Source organism: Capricornis sumatraensis, chromosome 8 (genome assembly GCF_032405125.1).
Source record: "Capricornis sumatraensis isolate serow.1 chromosome 8, serow.2, whole genome shotgun sequence".
NCBI lineage: Eukaryota > Metazoa > Chordata > Mammalia > Artiodactyla > Bovidae > Capricornis > Capricornis sumatraensis.
This window is the reverse complement of record NC_091076.1, coordinates 2,618,230-2,636,914: the sequence shown is the minus strand read 5'-3', so window position 1 is coordinate 2,636,914 and position 18,685 is coordinate 2,618,230. Positions and strand designations below refer to the sequence as shown.

Sequence of the window (18,685 nt, the reverse complement as noted above, 5' to 3'; positions counted from 1 at the left end):
CCCAGATGCGGCTGTGTTGTCCTCCCAGCGATCCTGGAGGTGGGGTCAGGGGGCTGCCTTACTATACAGACGAGATCACCGGGACCTCCAGAGAGGCACAGACCCCTCAGGTGCCCGGCTGAGTGCCGGGCCTGACCACTGGGGGGACCTCCCCACCAGGGAGGGGGCGTGTCTGGCTTCCCCGGGCCAGCGTGTGTCCGTGAACTCTCACGGTGTCCATGCTTGCTGGGCACAGGCTGCTGGCCAGTGTCTGCAGGTGGGACACTGTGGTCCTTGGCCTCTGGCCACTGACCTGACCCCTCCGTGCGAGACGTGTGCCCCTCCGGGCTCTCCGCTGCCTGCGTCCTGTGTCCTGCGTCTTGCTCAGCTTGAGACCTGGGCACACCAGGCGTGCCCGCCGCCACACACCTTGGTCTGCCCTCGAGGGCCCCTCATCCCCGCCTGGCCTGCCAGGCTCTCAGTGGGTCCCAGGCCTGGGGAGTGAACCCGGGGAGAACAGCTGCATTTGCATCACCCGTGTTTCCCTGGGAACCGGACAACACTCTTTCAAAAGAGCCGTCTCAGAAGGGGAAAGTGCCAGCCCCTCCCTGGAGCCCGGGGCCTCTGGTTCCTGGGGGTGACTCGCAGCTGCCCTGAGCGCACCGCCTCTAGTCCCGCAGGCCTTTCTGTTCAGACTTGGGGTGCTGGGACCCCAAGGCTGGGTGACACCACTGGGGGAACTGCTTTGTCCCTGATTTGTGTGCGTGTGTGTGTGTGTGTGTGTGTGTGTGTGTGTGGTGAGCAGTCAGGGTGGGAAAGGGAGACAAGGACCTTGCGCAGTCGTGTGCCAGCCCCTGGCACTCGGGGCACCCACAGCAGTGCCCAGTGTCCAGGCTGGTGGTGCCCCAAGCTGCCCAGTGCCTGGCCAGGGCAGTGACTGCCCGTTGCCACGTCATCGAGAGCTGGAGCCTTCTGACGACCAAAGAGGAAGGAAGGGAGTAAGGGGGCGGCCTTCACCCTGGAGTGGGGGGCGTGTGTGCGCAGGGGCTGAGGGCTCGGGCCACCGACCCACCGGCGTCACCTCCAGGCAGCTCCTGGCTTCGCGTCTCAGTGGTGGGGCCGCCTCCTAGGAGGCCCAGAGGTTGTACAACCCAGAGCCCGAGAGATGCTGCTGTGGGCACCCAGTAAAAGCAGGCACAAGTATGCTGTTTAGCTGTGAAGCTTCTACTTGGGGGGCCAGGGCTCTGAGCCGGTGACCGGCCACACGGCAGCCCAGCGGAGTTCTGGGGGTGATCATGGTGGCGGGGAGGAGGTGACGCGGGGCTGGGGGCCAGCACCCCCTGCCCCAGCTCACGTCATGGCCCTCTCCAGGCTGCCTGGCTGTAGACACACTGGACCGGTGGTCTCCCAGGGGTGACCGCCCCAGCCCAGGCCTTGGAGAGCTGAGGGCAGCACCCGGACCCTGGCTCCCAATCTCTGCCAGCTTCCCAGTTCAGGGCGTCTGGCGAGGTATGGTTGACCTTGGGGAGCCGTTGTGAGCCAGGGGCACATCTTGGACCCCTGGGGGAGCCCGGTCATCAGGCTGGAGCCTCCCAAAGGCCCGGGGCGGGGCTGGAGGCCCCAGGCTGCTCCGCAGAGGGCCGGGCCGAGGCCCAGCCCTGGGGGTCCACACTTTCGAGACGCTGCAGCCCACCGGGGGCCAGACACTGGGGACCCCAGGCGATGCCCCCGTCTCCTCTTCCCTCTCGTATCGCCACTGATGCTGAACCTACAGCACTGTGTCTCTGGCCGTGCTTGTCCCGGGGGGCGTGCGGCCTCCGATCCACCGGTGCCATCCGTTTGGTGTCCTCAGAGGCACCTGGCCTGTTTTCAGCCTTTAAGCTCTGGGGATGAGCTTGCGGGGGAGGATGGGGCTGTAAACTTGCATGTATCTCTTCTCTCGCCTCAAGGCTTTTATGACTTCTCCCCTGAAGCCTTCAAGCGCGAGCTTTAAGGCCGTCCCTTTTGACTCAGCAGCATGGAAAACGTGAAATATCGAAGCGGAGAGGTCAGTGTAACCGAGGCTCCCGCGACGCCCCGCGGTCCCCACCGCTGCCCCCGGGTGTGGCTGCGTCTCATCTCCCTGAACTCGGGTTTAAAATAGACCTTTGTTCTCACCTCCTGCCTGGCGCCCCAGCTTCCTCCTGCTTTCGTTGCCGGCCTTTGTAGCTGCCCTCAGAGCCCGCGTTTGCGGTGGGGGGTCCAGCTGTCTGGGCGGGGTCCTGAGACAAGGTCCCGTGGCCGTCCACACATGGCCCTGGAGAGCAGAAGGCAGCGGGGAAGGTTCTGGAAGGTCTCACCCCAGACACCCCTGTGACCTCGAGGAGCTCCTGGAGGGGTTGAGCCCACCCTCCCCAGAGACCCCCAGGAGAGACTCCAGTGCCGTTTTCTCCACACCCGCTGGAGCCCCGCGCGGGCCTCTGGGCCGTGCGTCCCCAGCCTCTGCCTCTGCCGTGTCCCCCGTGTCCCCCCACGCCCCTGCAGTCTCTTCTTGGCCCCTCGGAGCAGCTCCGAAGGAGGAGAAGGGGTCATGGCCTCAGTCAGCTGAGTCTGGTTCCTGGGTACCTGCTGTATACATATCCCTGTGGGTTAGATGCCCCCTCCCACCCAGCGAACGTCATCAGTAGAACCTGCTACACACCGAACGCCCCCTGGCACTGGGGCTGCAGGGACAAGCCAGGGACCCCACGTGGGCGCCCTGCCCCCAGGAACGGAGGAGGTTCTGCAGCAGAGAGTCTGAGATGTCGGGGAGGGGAGGCGCGTGAAGGGCGGGATGGGGGAGCAGTCCTGGCCTGCCAGATGGGGGTGCCAGGAGCTGACGGCCTCTCAGTGGGGCTGGCGTGGCCGCGGGCACCTGGAGAACAGGCCCTGGTCCGCTCCAGCCTGGAGGTGGGGGGACGTGCCCTTGGGGCAGCTTAGGGGACGTTGGCTGCTGAAGAGGGGGTCCAGGTGGACCCGATGGAGGGGCCCCAGGCCAGTCCACACCCCTCTAGGACCCTCGGCCACCTGCCCTCTCAAAGACTGTCTCGCCCAAGCCCTGCTCCAGGCCCAGCATCTCTGGCTTCTCATTTATTTTCGGCCAGGTACCAGCTCTGCTGGGGGAGTGCTCTGCAGTAAATGGGGTGGCTGCTCATCACGGGGACGTGGACGAGACCAAGGTCAAGTGGGCTGTCGATACTTTATGTCACCCTGCCCTGGAGTCACCGTGTCACAGCCCCCTCCTCCACGCTGTGGCTGCGGTGTGGTCTCCGTGGCCGTGGCTTGGTCCTGTGCCCGTGGAGTGGTCCCTGTGCCCATGGCGTGGTCTCCCATGTCTGTGGCGTGGTCTCCCGTGTCTGTGGAGTGGTCTCCCATGTCCGTGGCGTGATTTCCGTGGCCGTGGGCATGGTCTCCCATGCCCATGGTGTGATTTCCGTGTCTGTGGCGTGGTCTCCATGGCCATGGCGTCTCCGTCTCTGTGGCGTGGTCTCCGTGTCTGTGGTGTGATTTTCCGTGGCCGTGGCATGGTCCCGTGCCCACGGCGTGGTCTCTGTGTCCGTGGCATGATCCATGGCCATGGCGTGGTCCCCGTGCCTGCAGCATGGTCTCCGTGGCCGTGGCGTGGTCTCTGTGCCCGTGGTGTGATTTCCGTGTCTGTGGTATGGTCTCCGTGGCCGTGGCGTCTCCGTCTCCATGGCATGGTCTCTGTGCCCGTGGTGTGATTTTCCGTGTCCGTGGTGTGATTTTCCATGCCCGTGGCATGCCAGGCGTGGTCTCCCATGCCCGTGGCATGGTCCCCGTGTCCGTGGCGTGGTCTCTGTGCCCGTGGTGTGATTTCCGTGTCTGTGGTATGGTCTCCGTGGCCGTGGCGTCTCCGTCTCCATGGCATGGTCTCTGTGCCCGTGGTGTGATTTTCCGTGTCCGTGGTGTGATTTTCCATGCCCGTGGCATGCCAGGCGTGGTCTCCCATGCCCGTGGCATGGTCCCCGTGTCCGTGGCGTGGTCTCTGTGCCCATGGTGTGATTTCCGTGTCTGTGGTATGGTCTCCGTGGCCGTGGCGTCTCCATCTCCATGGCGTGGTCTCCGTGCCCGTGGTGTGATTTTCCGTGGCCGTGGCGTGGTCTCCGTGCCCGTGGTGTGATTTTCCGTGGCTGTGGCGTGGTCTCCGTGCCCGTGGCGTGGTCCCGTGCCCATGGTGTGATTTTCCATGGCCGTGGCGTGGTCCCGTGCCCGTGGTGTGATTTTCCGTGGCTGTGGCGTGGTCTCCGTGCCCGTGGTGTGATTTTCCGTGGCTGTGGCATGGTCTCCGTGCCCGTGGCGTGGTCCCGTGCCCGTGGTGTGATTTTCCGTGGCCGTGGCGTGGTCTCTGTGCCCGTGGTGTGATTTTCCGTGGCTGTGGCGTGGTCTCCGTGCCCGTGGCGTGGTCCCGTGCCCGTGTGTAGCACCTGCTGCATGACCCTTGGTTTACTTGCCTCCTACCCGCCGATGGGTGTTTTCACTCCTGAAAACAGGCCTGCAGAGCGAATCCGCCCGCACGGCTCCTGGCACAGATATCAACTGTATGATCTCACGCCCCATAGTAAATTTCCAGAAGTCATGTCGTGGGCTCGAGGGGTGCATGTGCTTGACAGTTTGATTCACGCTCCCAACTGCCCTCCAGAGACCCACCTTGCCCTCCTTCCCTCTGTCTGTCTATCTCAGGGCCGTGTGCCCACAGGGTGTCCGTCAGGCTGACCCATGGGGCACAAAGGGGTGATTCCTGCTGACCAGCAGGCCACGGTCTGTCACCCTGGGCCAGGCCTTGCCTAGATGCTCAAGGTCAAGTCTGGTTGACCAGCAGAGTCCGAGGCTCTGTCAGCCATCTGGGGACATGACATCCAACCCCAAGGGCTGCAGACAAGTGTTCCCTCCCCGCAGGCCTCCGCCAGGGTCACCTGGGCCCCTGCAGACCCCTGTCCATCCCCAGTCCCCAGACAGGGCCTGGCCAGACCAGACAGGCTTCTGCCACTGGAGAGGGCTTCCTGAGGCCGCACAGAGGGCAGGCGGCTTGGGGCTCAGCCACAGGACTACATCACCCCGGTGTCCTGGGGACCCGGTGAGCCATCCGGCTGGTCCCGCGCCCGGCGTCTGCACAGAAATCACCTTCCCTGTGACCTGAGGTTCATCCTTCTCGCTCTGGAGCTGGGGGAGGGCTGAGCCCTCGGATCTGTCTCCCTGGTCTTGCTTTTGGAAAATAAAGCTTGGGCAGGATCCCCAGAGGCAGAGCTAGGGCCCAGTCCTGCCCCTACCCCCTGGTCTCTCCAGCCTGGGTCCCCTGTGCACACCTTTGCCCCCTGGAGGAGAAGGACCCGTGTTCATCTCTGGGCTTTGAGGGGGCACCGGAACACCGGGACCTCTCTGAGCTCAGCCAAGCCGTGTCTCAACTCCTCCCGACCCCCGCACAGGGCAGGGAGGGGCAGGCATGGTTGCAGGGTCACGTGAGCAGTAGAGGCGCTGGGCCCCCTTGGTAAGTGGGCCCTACGCCCCGATCCTCTCGGGGTCCCTGCTGCTCTGGGCCAGGCTCTGCGGAGGCCAACGCCACCCTCTCGCGGTCCCAGGATCACCCCTTTCCCCAGGGGAGACCCACCTGCTTCCCATCGCCACACGCTGGTGGCTCAGAGGCTCTATGGAAGACGAGTGACCCAGGGCCTGAAACAGGCGGGCGGTCGGAACCAGCCAGGCGTCCGTCCCCCGGTCCAGAGCCGTACCCGTTGCTGCAGCCCAGTGCCCTCTCACGCTGGAGTCTCACATTCATTCTTCCCCCCTCCCTCCCAGTGGCCCCCAGGTCTTTAGAGACCCCCTCTCCACCCTGCCGCAGAGCGCACCACTCGTCCCCCACCCTCCGCGAGCTCCAGATGACCGTCCAGGGGTCTCCCCGACATGTGCGTCAGCTAGGAACGACCATCTGGTGCTCTGGGTGCCTGGGGCCGAGGCTCCTGGGCTGGCGGGGCCCAGGCAGGGGTGGGTGATGCCCTCCACTGCGCTCCAGCTGGGACGCCCGGACGGCCCTCAGCCCACCTGACCCACCTCTGTGCGCTGTGACTTTCCCCTCGTCCCAGGAGGCCCACAGGCCCAGGTTCCATCCAGCCTGGGTTCTGGGTCAGCCTTGGGCCCCCTCCCTGCCTGACCCACCTGTAAGTAAGTGTTAGTTGCTCAGCCGTGCCCAACTCTCTGCAATCCCTTGGACTGTAGCCCACTAGGCTCCTCTGTCCATGAGATCTTTCAGCCAAGGATACTGGAGTGGGTTGCCATTCCCTTCTCCAGGGGATCTTCCCAACCCAGGGATCTAACCTTGGTCTCCTGCATTGCAGGCAGATTCTTTACTGACTGAGCTACAAGGGAAGCCCGACTCACCTGTAAAATGCCCCTCAGTTCTTGATGGGTCAGGGTTGGGGGGAACTTGAGGGTGTGATACTTCCCGTGTATCTCATCTGTGAATCTCAGACCCCCAAGAACACGGCCCTGGGATGTGCAGGCTCCGGCGACACGGCCCCTCCCAGCCTCAGGGTCCCCAGCCAGTGCTGGGCTTGCGGGCAGGGCTGGCTTGATGAAAGCTTTGGTGTGTGTGTATGAGGGGATGGGGAGTGAAAGGGGGTGACACCAAGCTGCGTGCTGCGGCCAGCGCCAGGTCTGGAGGGGAATGGAAGGAGGGGGCATCCAGCCCCAGCCCAGGATCCAGGAGACCAGAGGCAGGGACGTGTGAGGCTGCCTGACGTCTGGGACCCGGGCCGGGGCCACTGGCTCACTGGGAAAGCTGACACCTGGGGCCTTGCGAGGGGAGGTGGGGGGGGCACTCCGTGTGTGGGGGGAGGGCCGGGGAGGGGTCTGGGGCTGGAGCCCTAGGAGGTTAATCAAAGGGCTGATGGGGTACAGGTGGCCACGCTGAGGGTGATGGGGGACAGGGAGGTTCTGGTGGGTGCTGGCCTGACCCGGGCGAGCAGGAAGGGCCTGCCTGGGTGCGAGCAGAGGGACAAGGGGCCCCCCGGGCACCTGCAGGCCAGGCGAGGGTAGCGGTCCCCCTCACCCCACCCCGGGTCTCTGCTGGGCTGGGTCCCCTGGAAACTCCTGCAGTGACTTGGATGGTGGCCCTGCTTTGGGGGTCTGAGTCCTAAACCCAGAACCCGTGAACGTGAGCTTCCTTGGAATTAGGAATTCACAGGTGTGGTTCAGTGCACGGTCTTGGCCAAGGTCATCCCACACTATGTGAAGGAGGCTTGAGTCCAGTGATTTAGGAGAAAAGGGGAAGGCGAGGGAGGTGTGAGGCCCGCAGGGGAGGCAGAGGCTGGAGGGAAGCTTCCACAAGTCCCAGGGCACCTGGGGCCCTGGACACCGGAAGCAGCAGGAAGGAGCCTCCGAGGACGCAGCCCTGCCCACATCGTGATTTCAGACCCTGGGAGAGAATCCGTTTCTGTGTTTAAACTGCCCACGTGAGGTCCTCTGCTGCAGCTGCCCCAGGACTCCGATGCAGCCCCTCTTAGAGGAAACTTGCCAGTTTTCCCCTAAAAGCCTCAGGATCCAGAAGCCACCGCTGTCACCAGCCACCTCTACCGTCAGCGGGGGACAGGGGACCTTGGCTGCTGTGGCCCCAGGCTGCAGAGGGAGGAAGGCCCCTCTGGGTCCGGTCAGGCCCTGCTGGGTGGAGCCACCAGGCGTCTGGCTCCTCCCACTGACCTTCACTGCCTGGGAGAGGGGGATTGTTGAGCCTCCTGCCCCTGTCGGAAAGGACAGCCTGGAGGGGGTGGCCCTGTGGCCTCAGCATGTGGGCCCCCCACACATCAGATAACCCAGGGCTCTGACCCCTCCTGAGACCAGGAAGGGCGCTGCCCGTGGGGTCTGGGTTGGGTCTGCCCCTTGAAACCAAGAGACAGCGTTTTAGGGTGAATGAGCACCCAGAGAGCACTGACTGGCAGGCTGGGGACCCTGAGGTGTCCCCGAAAGGCAGGTATAGACGAAGGGGCAGTGGGCCTTCTGGACCCAGCTTGGCAAGCAGGTATCCGTAAAGCTCACCCGCACCCAGAGGGACATGTTTGACCCAGAGCCGGCCTCCAAGCGGTCACCGTATCCCCCATCGCTCTTGTGCTCATCTTCAGCTGTCACGTGCTGCTCACGGGGCACCTGCGTGCCTTGGAACTTGTCATTTCATGGTGTGGCCAGCACATCGGGGACAGACCCAGATTCAGGGCTCGGAGCCTGAGGACATGCCCTGCCCTGCCTCCTCCCCTGGGTTCAGTGGGGGCATTTCTCAGCCCCAGTGGGGGTTGTCAGGGGCCTCAGGGCCTTTCTCCAAACCTCACTGGGGGCTCAGATGATAAAGAATCTGCCTGCAATGCAGGAGACCCAGATCCCTGCGTCGGGAAGAGCCCCTGGAGAAGGAAATGGCTACACACTCCAGTATTCTTGCCTGGAGAATCCCATGAACAGAAGAGCCTGGTGGGCTACAGTCCATAGGTTGCAAAGAGTCGGACAGGACTGAGTGACTCACTCTTTCAGTGACTCCACTGGATAAGACGCAGTGGTGGGACTTGACCTGGGCGGCCGCCAGTGGGGTCTGCAGACCACGGGCCTGGTGAGGGGGCTGTGGGTCCACGCCCTGGAGCTTGAGATTGGCCAGTGGCCCCAGTGATTGTGATCGATGGAAGTCTTGAAAATTTGAGTTTTTTTTTTTTTTTTAAAGAAATGGCCTCCGTCATTGCTCTGCATCGGGCCTTCCAGGCGGTTCCTCAGTGGCACAGCTCGGGCTCCACTCCTTCCCACGCCCACGAGCTCTCCACAGTGTGCATGGACCGCAGGTGGGCTAGCCGTGGGTCAGCTGACGGACGTCTGGGCTGCCTCCACGTGCTGGCCGCCGTGGACGTGTGTGTGCACACGCTGCTCGTGGACGTAGGCTTTCATTTCTTCCTCGCTTTTCTTTTGGTCTCACTGGGGGCCCTTGGCGTGCCCCCCACCATGTCTTGTGGCTCAGGCCAATGTCACACTGACACGTTGGCCCCAGGAAGCTGGGTGCTTTCGAGTGGGGTTTGCTTGGGGCCAGACGCTGGGGTCCGTTGCAGGGTCCAGTGAGCGAAGGGGCTGCAGGTGAGACCAGAGGGCCTGCAGCGGTGGGGACCACACCCGCGAGATGTCAGGTCACCTTCCTGGACCGTCCCTACCACGGCAGGACCTGGCGGCGCCCTCAGCCCAGTGCTGGCCTGCTCCCACCCGGCTGGTGGGGCCTCTTTCTCCATGCGGCCGACAGAATAGGTTTCCCCAGAAACCACGGGGATGGACAGGTGGAGCTGTGACTGGGTGGCCCACAGCCTGACGAGGGGTTCCCAGGGGCTGCCCCCTCGCTTATCCCAAACAGGCCTGGAAGGCAGGGCTCCCGTTCCTGCCCAGGCGGTCAGCAGTGAATAAGGCCCTTGAACCGGAGGCTGGTTGGGGCCGGGAGCCATGCACGAAGAGCCTGCGGGCTCCCGCAAAAGTGCACACAGCCCCTGGGCTGTGGGAGGACCAGGGCCGCGCACAGCACACAGTCGGTGTTCACGGATCGGGCTGCGGAGGAGCGGCAGGAGCGGCCACCCCAGCCCAGGACCGGAGGCAAGAAGGGCGACCCGTTCACCCAGAGGGTCCCGGGCTCTTGCAGGCAGAGGGTCGAGGAGGCAGTGGGCTTCCCTGCTGTACGGACCGCAGCCTCGTAAACACTCTCCAGAGTTCCCCTCCTGCCTGTCAGGGCAGCTCCGCCATGGTGGGGTGACCCCCAGGGGGGCCCAGCACGCCTGCCCTGGGTGACAGGGAGTCAGAGTTGGTGCCAACCGGCCGCGTGGTCCTGGGCGAGCCAGCTCACCCTTGGGGCCTCAGTTACTGCATCTGTAAAGTGGAGAGAAGGCAGGGAACTGGAGCTTTGGGTGTTTGTTGCTTCCAAGAGCTAGCATCCTTCCAGCCCCTGCAGCGGGTGGCAGGCAGACAGGAGGGGGAGGGGCGTGGTGCCTGCTGCCCACCCGCCGGCTCCTCTGGTATGGGGCGGGGGGCGAGGCAGGGGTGCGTGCGCCCTGGGGGGCTGCCACTGTGGGGGGATTAGGACTGTCCAGCAAGGATTCGCTGCCATCAGAGAAGCCAGGCCCCCTCCTGTCCCTTTCTTGCACTCAAGTTGTGATGAAACCCCCCAACCCCGACTCCTGGAAACCTCAGTGAGCCCTGCACCCCAGGGCTAGATAGACTGGGCTCCAGCCCTACGGGAAACCCCACGGTGAGGGGCCACGGTGCTGGGCAGGAGGGTGTCAGGCTCCACACCTGGTGCAGAATGTCCTGAAGGAAGCAGGTGCCGGCCGATCCCAGGGGAGCAGGAAGCCCAGGGACAGTGCCCTCCAGAACTTGGGTCCCCAGAGCAACGTCCATCCTTGCTAGGAGCGCTCTTGACGTGGATGCACCCTCCTGCTGAGTGAGTCCCCCGGGGCTCTCAGTGATGGGGGGCCCTCCCACCTGAAGGCCTCAGAGGACACCGGTGCTGCCCCCGTAAGCACAGGGGTGGGACCAGGGCTCTTCAGGGTCCCAGGAGGTGGTCATCCGAGGGAGGCCCTGTCTCCCCTTCAGCCTCGAGGCGCTGAGGGCATGGCCAGCAGCTGCATCCAGGGCGGACAGGGGGCTCCAGCCTCAGATCTGGAGCCTCGTTCCCTGAAGAGGAGTGATTCGGGGGGCACAGCTGGGAAAAGAGGCTTCACCCCGACCCGGACAAGGCCGGGGAGGGGTTTTGTGGAGTCCAAAGCCAGTTGGGCATGAAAGAGGAGGCCATAGGGTTGTATGTTAAGTGGGTGCCCTTGGACATGTGGCTTCTACATTATTGTTAAGTCACTCAGTCGTGTCTGACTCTTTGTGACCCCATGGACTGCAGCAAGCCAGGCTTCCTTGCCCTTCACCATCTCCTGGAATTTGCTCAAACTCATGTCCATTGAATCAATGATGCTATCCAACCATCTCATCCTCTGTCATCTGCTTCTCCTCTTGCCCTCAATCTTTCTCAGCATCAGGGTCTTTTCTAATGAGTCGGTTCTTCAAATCAGGTGGCCAAAGTATTGGAGCTTCAGCTTCAGCATCAGTCCTTCCAATGAATATTCAGAATTGATTTCCTTTAGGATGGACTGGTTTCATCTCTTTGCAGTCCAAGGGACTCTCAAGAGTCTTCTCCAGCACCACAGTTCAAGAGCATCAATTCTTCGGCGCTCTCACATTCTTAAAGGCAAAAAGTGGCTTCTGTAGTGTTGTGTTTTTTTTTTAATTTCAGCTTTTTAAAACTTGAAATACAGTTGATTTACAATGTTGTGTTAGTTTCAGAGGTACATCAAAAAGATTGCTATACATATACAGATATTCTTCTACAGATCCTTTTGCATTATAGGTTATTCTGAGACACTGAGCATAGATCCCTGTGCTACACAGTAGGTCCTTGTTTATTTGCTTTATATATAGTAGTTTGTATCTGTTAATCCCAAACTTCTCATTTCTCCCTCCCCATTCCCCCTTTGGTAACCATAGGTTTGTTTTCTATTAGTTATAATATGTGCTGTACATAGCTGGTTCTTGGCTAAGGGTCGGACACGACTGAGCGACTCCACTTTCACTTTTCACTTGCATGCATTGGAGAAGGAAATGGCAACCCACTCCAATGTTCCTGCCTGGAGAATCCCAGGGACGGGGGAGCCTGGTGGGCTGCCGTCTCTGGGGTCGCACAGAGTCGGACACGACTGAAGCGACTCAGCAGCAGCAGCAGCAGGATGAAAGTGAAAGTCGCCCAGTTGTGTCCGACTCTTTGCGACCCCATGGACTAACTATACAGTCCAGCCCATGGGATTCTCCAGGCAAGAATACTGGAGTGGGTCGCCTTCCCATTCTCCAGAGGCTCTTCCCAACCCAGGGACTGAACCCAGGTCTCCCGCGTTGCAGGCGGATTCTTTACCAGCTGAGTCACAAGGGAAGTACATAGTTGGTTCTTGGCATAAGCTCAGCTTTTTAACCCAGACCTCTGATCACGCTTCTCTGTCTCCGCCCTCTGGGGCTGCCTCAAATAGAAAGGGGGCAGCCGCATGCCGGGCTGCACGTCCGACGGAGCGTGGGAGGCAGGGAAGGGGGTTCGTCAAGATCCGATGCCATTTTCCTGCACATGGTGCAGAGTGCTTCTGCCTGCAGTGTGGCCGTGGCTGGTTCTGGGGAAAAACCGGAGCATAATTACCCGTCTGGATGCTCAGGGCCATTGTGCAGACCAGCCGAGGTGCCGGCTGTGGCCCACGTGTGCATGTCTGACTCACGTTCCTGTTCCGTGAGTGATGGCTGTGGTGGCGTTCAGGTCACTCTGGTTCCTCCCAGCTCCGTCGGGGTCCCGCCTCCCAGCCCCTTGGTGTGTCCAGCACTTCAGGTCACCAGCCACACTCAGGCATGAGGTCACTTGGGAGCCCACATCCACCTGCTGCTTCCGATGCTGGACTGAGAGCGGGCAGGTCTGGACCTCAACCCGGTCTCCTGCCCTTGGCTATCTCTGCCCCGCCCCAGAGCCCCAGCTCCAGGATGCAGTGTGCATCTGAAAATCAAGCCCTCAGTGGGACCTGCAGGGAGGGTCGCGGCAGGACAGGCTGGGATCGGACCTGCAGCGGGGTCCACGTCGGAACAGGCCACGGTGGCCCCCACTCTCTAGAGCTGGGCGGGTCGGCTCTGCCGCAGAGGACGTGCACGTGGGCGGCACTGGCTGCGCCAGTTGGCCCGGTGTCGGTCAGGAGGCCACGTGGGCGGGTGCCAGGACCCCGCCCTGCCCATGGCCACATGACCCGGCTGAGTCAGCCGGGAACACCCAGGCAAGGCCCTGCCGACCCCTCAGCAGGGCAGGCCACTTCCGGCCCCTCTCCCCGGGGCTCAGCCGCTCCAAGGCAGCCTGTCCGGGAAACGTCTCCCTGGGGGAGGCCGGGCTCCCACCCCATCCCTCGGGATCCTGCCTGCCCCCCTGGTTTCTATCCCTGCCCTCAGCCATCTCCGAGGTACAAGGGGGCAGGGGGCTTGAAGCTGTGCCGCCTTGAGGGGACCTTGGCCCAGTCTGAGCCCTTGGACTTCACACGGCGCTTTCCCTTCCTGGGACCTTGGTTTCTGTGCCTTTAAAATTGGGTCATGAGCTCCACTCCCCTCATCCCTCAGGTGCCGTGAGAATCGCATTGCGTGGGACAGCGTTTGTGAAAGGGCCCAGGGCCCTCGGAGGGCCTGTCCGCAGCACAGGGTCTGCAGGACCCCCGAGTCCAGAGTTCTGAACACTGGTCTGCTGTGTTGGGGTGCTCCCGCATGTTCCTGTGGGAGCGGCTCAGGCTGCCCAGTTTGAGCCCCAAATGCTGGGACCAGCCAGGGGACAGTAGGCAGGGTGTGTTTCTGGACCTTTATGAGGCTCCTCTTGGCAGGGACCCCATGGTCGCCGGCCTTGGGACCGCAGCAAATTTCTGGAATGCAGATGTGTGGTGTGGACACGGCGGCCAGCGTCCTTTCCCTGACAACTGCCACCCTTCCCTGGGATCTGCTGACCCTCCATTGGGTGTGCAGACAGAGAGCCAAGCAGGAGGGCCTCATCCTCGAGCTCATCTGTGATCGGGGGCATTTCACCCCTCACCTTTCATAATCAGTTGGTTCAAGCAGAAGTGGGTGCAGTGTGAGCGCGGGCACGTTGTGGTGTGGGGACCAGGCTGTACATGCCTGCTTCTGCCACCTTCACCGATTCATGGAGAGCCCCCAGCAGCCCCAGCCGCCTCTCTACTGCCCAGGAACACCTCCCCTGCTTCCACCAGCACAACTGGGCCGGTGTGACCCTGGCCCAGCGCTGGGAATGCTAACCAGGCAGCTGTGGGCACCCTGGGTTGGCCTGTCAGCCTCTGCAGGGGACTTTGTCACCTCCATTCAGAGCAACCCCCCCCCCCTTCACAAATAGGGACCTAACGGAGACCATGCCGACATTTCAGGCAAGGTGGGATGCCCTCCCCACTACTTCTGTGCTGCCAAGTGGGATGTGGAGCAAGCCTGGGGTTCTGTGGGATTCCTTCTCAGAGCCTCAGCCCTTCCCACCTCCCCAGGCTACTGTGGCCCAGCGGATTCCGGCCCCGGAGAAGCAGGCCGCGCGTCCTGCTGGTGTAGCCACTAATGCCCCAGCGATCTTTCTTCACAAGATCGCGTTGTTCTGGCTGGAAGGTGGGCGTCAGGGGGTGGAGGGAGGGGACAGCGTTTAGAGGCCCAGTACTGCTCAGAAGGCAGCTTCCAGCGGGTCGGGGCGGGCAGTGTGTGGGCCCCCAGGTGGGGCACTGTGGGCGCTGAGCCTGCTCTCCTGGCCTCGCTGTTGGCCGCTCAGCCTTGGCTCAAGACAGAGAGCCTGTCACCTGCCAGGTGCCCGAGCCGGTGCTGGAGCTCAGAGACACGGGGCTGGGCCAGGCAGCTCAGAGCCTGACCTGTAGTCCGTCTCTGGGTCAGCACCGCGTGGGACCCGGCTGTCCCCGATGTTGGGGAGCTTTCAGGCCCTGGGGGGACACAGAACTGAGGAGCCTGCACAGACCACGGCAGGGGGGCCAAGCCAGGAGTCAGGGCTGCCTCCCCTCCCGGGCTCCCCTACTGGCCCTCATCTGCACCCCAGGGCTGGGGTTCCTGCCTGCTGGGTGGGCCCCCAGCAGCGCCGCCTCTGCTGCCACACCTGCGTGCTCAGCTCTGCAGCGCTCGCCCTCCCAGGCCATGGGTCCGAGCGGGGCAGCGCAGTGGCTTCCCTGGGGCCCCCGGTCTGCAGACTCCTCCTCTGTGCTCGGCAGGGACAGGCCATCCCAGGCCACAGACACACGGGGCTCCCCTCCCCACCGCCGCCCCACCTCCTGGCCTCCACGGTGAGCCCCCCTTGGGGGCCCCGGGGTCTCTGGACCGTGGCTCGCCTCTTGAAGAAATGCCCGAGGCTCCTCACCGGGATATCAGGGCCCCACACACGGGCTGTGCTGGGGGCCATCCCTCCAGGCCCCACAGTGTCCGCTCAGACCCCTGGATTCTGTGATCATGAGCACCAGCCGAAGCCACAGCCGGATTGTGGGATCGGCCTCCTTCGTGGCCGCCAGGGAACGATTTGGGCGCTGTCGACTGAGGGCCAGCTGGGCAGACGAGAGTCGTCCCAGTGACCAGGGGCAATGGGAGGCTGTTACTACCACAGGAGCTCAGCCCAGCCCTCAGAGGCCAGAGAGGCCAACGAGAGGAAGGCGCACGGCTGCCTCTAACAGCCCAGGTGGGAGGAATCGAGGCTCCAAGCGCCCACGGAGGGGCCAGAGAGAGTGTGCCCTGCAGAGAGAGTGCCCCGAGCGCTTGGGCAGCTGGCGCCCAGGCCAGGACAGAGGGAGAGGGCCGCCCACCGTGGGTGCGGTCCTGACTGCCGCTGGCCCAGCTGGGAAGTCTGTTTCCTCACCCATCCATTCTTCCTTCCCTCCGTCCTTCCCTCCGTCCTTCCCTCCGTCCTCACGGACTGGCTCCCATAGGGGTCTCCCTCCCAGTGCTACAAGCCTTCAGCTTTCCCCGGGACAAGGGGACTCGCCGCCCAGGGCTTGGTCAGCCCAGCATCAGGCCGGCGGTCCTCCCGGCTCAGAGCCTCCGAGGGTCTGCAGATCCTCCAGGCGTGGCCGGATTCCACCTGCACCGGCTTCCACCTGCCTCCTGCCGGTGCCTGGAGGGCAGGGCCTCATCTGCACCAGGCGTGGCAGGAGGAACCTCACCAGGGTTCCCGTGGAAATAGGCCCCAGACCCCAGACCGACCCTGACCGCCTCTCTGAGGTTCCCCCCTCCCTGGACCCGCGGAGGAGGAGGAGGCTCTAAGCCCAGGGGCGACTGGACTGCCTTCCTTCACCCCAGGTCCCAGGGTCCCCGAGCCCTCATGCCCCCTGCCAGTCCCTGGGCCTGGCTCTACGGAGACACAGCAGACAGGAGGGACAGCGCTGTCCCCTCCCTGGAGCTTGTGTCCTGTTGGGGAGGAGAGCTAACATAGACGAAGGAACGCGGAGCGACACCGGCGACTTGGACTGCGCCTCGGGACGTGGCGTCGTGTGAGACGCGGGGTGGCAGCCTTCTGGGAAGTGACATTTGATCCAAGGGTGGAATTCGAGAAGGGCCCGGCCACCCGGACAGACGAGAGATGTGGGTGAGGGCATTCGGGGGGAGCACGTCCGAGCAGAGGCGCCGGCGGGCATGGGCATGTTTGAGGAGCGTAAAGGGGACCAGTGCGGCTGGGGCAGAGTGGGTGACGAGCCAGGCAGGGAATGAAGTGGGAGGAGCGGGCCGGGGACCTGACGGTCTGGAAAACAGGGACCAGGAGACAGAAGCTGGACTGTGTTCCGAAGGCAGGGAGGAGCCCTGGGGAGAGCGGGCCTGGATGTACCTCTGAAATGAACAGAGCAGCGTCTCAGCCTCCACGGCCTTAAAGGAGACCATGGACGGCAGCCAGGAGTGGGCACTGGGCAGCCCTTGAGGCCCCGCTGGAGAGGAGCCACCCCCGCCGTCCAAGCAGGTCATAGGGGGCCCGCAGGGGCCCGCGCCTGGTCTGGGGAGTCAGGACACAGAGCAGGTATCCTCAGGTGCATCCCGGCACTGCCCTCGGATTGGGGCTGTCTGTTCTGGGCCAGCAGTTCAGCCACGGAGATGTCACCTCTGATGTGTTTGATTATTGGGCAAGTAGGAAGGAAGGGAAGAAAGGACATGAGGCTGCTCACTGACTGTCTAGAGAGATTCACCAAGGGTGGTGGTGGGGAGAGAGTGGATGGATGGATGGGTGGGTGGATGGGTGGATGGATGGGTAGATGGGTGGGTGGATGCATGGATAGATAGGTGGATGGATGGATGGGTAGATGGGTGGATGGATGAATGGATGGGTGGATGGATGGATGAATTAATGAATGGATGGATGGATGGATGGATGGATGGATGGATGACTGGATAAATGGATGGCTAAGAAGTTGGTTAAATGGATGGACAGGTGGGAAGGTGGCTGGATGGGTAGAATAATGGGTGGATATAACGGAGAGAGGGAAGGTGGGAGGGAAGATGCTGTGGACATCTTCCACAGATGGGGGGCTCCCAGACCAATGAGGCCACTGGTCCCCGGTTGTTATCTGTGCCGGGGAAAGACATGCAGCAGGACCTGAGGAGAAAGGCAGCCAGGGGCCTCTGTGCCCGCCCCCTCGGTGGAGCCAGGGCCCGTGGCCAGATTGGGGAGCTGAGGGCAGGAGCCCCTCTGCCCGCCCCAGGTTTGCAAGACTCAGCCCCTGAGACGTGAGGCTCCCGGTGAGGGCGGCCTACTAGTGTCATCCCTCATCGTACACCCTGGGGCCGCCGGGCAGGGGCGCGTCTGACTCACCTTGGCTGCCCACCCAGTGCTTGCGAGAGCTCAGCTGCGGGAGTGGGAAGGCAGGGCCGCCTCTCAGGTGCTGGCTGCCTGGCCTGAGACGCACCTGGGCAAGCCGTGAGTGTCCACCGGGACTCCGACCAGCAGGGGCTGGACCCCAGACGCCCACCCCCGCCTTCCCCCGCGGTGGGTTTGCTAGAAACCTAGGTGAGCCGATGAGGGTGGGGGATGTGAGCTCAGGAGCCATGTTTGAGATGATTCTCAAAATACCCAACTTCTCTGAAACCAGTTTCCCCATCTGTAAAATGGCACCGGTAACCAGCTTGGCCAAGTGACACCGCAGTGGTGAGGAAGGGGAGGCCACTAGGCCCAGCTGCACCTTGGGGGCCCCCAGGACCCCTGGGCGGGAAGCACAGAGAAGGTCCTGGGGCTGCGGACGGAGCCCTGGGCCACCCTGCCCCTCCAGAAGCCCCACCCAGGCACCCACTGTCCTAGCAGGAAAGGCTGCTATCTGCTGCTCCCACCCCAGGAAGGCCCAGGGCCGCGGGAGAAAGTGGGGCCTTTGTCCTGGGCTTGGCAGGAAGCCATCGCCCACCCGGGGAGGCGGAACGGGGCACCCCCAGCCTTGGAGGAAAGGTTGGTCAGCCAGCCTCTGTGCAGCACGTCCTCAGGGAGAGGACAGAGCGCAGCATCGGGGCCCGAGTCCCTGCTCTGCCAGCACCTGGCCGGCTGAGACCACAGGGCTCTGGGGGCCACGATTTTCTCTTCTGTAAAACGGGCTGACGTCCACTGTGGACGCCTAGCCCCGTCCCTGCTCAGGGTGGGGCTGCGAGGGGCGCGGGCGAGATGAGGGGTGGCCGCCGGACCCGGGAGGGCGTGGCCGCCGGACCCGGGAGGGCGTGGCCGCCGGACCCGGGAGGGCGTGGCCGCCGGACCCGGGAGGGCGTGGCCGCCGGACCCGGGAGGGCGTGGCCGCCGGACCCGGGAGGGCGTGGCCGCCGGACCCGGGAGGGCGTGGCCGCCGGACCCGGGAGGGCGTGGCCGCCGGACCCGGGAGGGCGGCGGGTATCGCAGGGTTTTCCCCGGGCTGGCCCTCCTGCTGGGGCTGGGAGGCGGTTTGGGCAGTGCTGCGAAGTATGGAAGTGACTCGGCCGACCTCGCCCTAAACTCACCTGCACTTTCTCTCCAGGCGCTTTGGGTACAGGTGTCGGAAACCCAACCAAGGAGCTGAAACAGGGGAAGGCGGGAGGTGGTCTCCCGGTGTCCTTAGGTGGGCTGGGCAGGCCGGAGTCAGAGCCA

General features: G+C 63.4%; 1 protein-coding gene across 3 annotated transcripts in view; it reads left to right on the top strand.

Moving 5' to 3' along the window:
• OSBPL5 (oxysterol binding protein like 5) overlaps positions 1–18,685 on the top strand; it is a 72,266-nt gene that overhangs the window by 14,692 nt on the left and 38,889 nt on the right. The window lies entirely within an intron of this gene.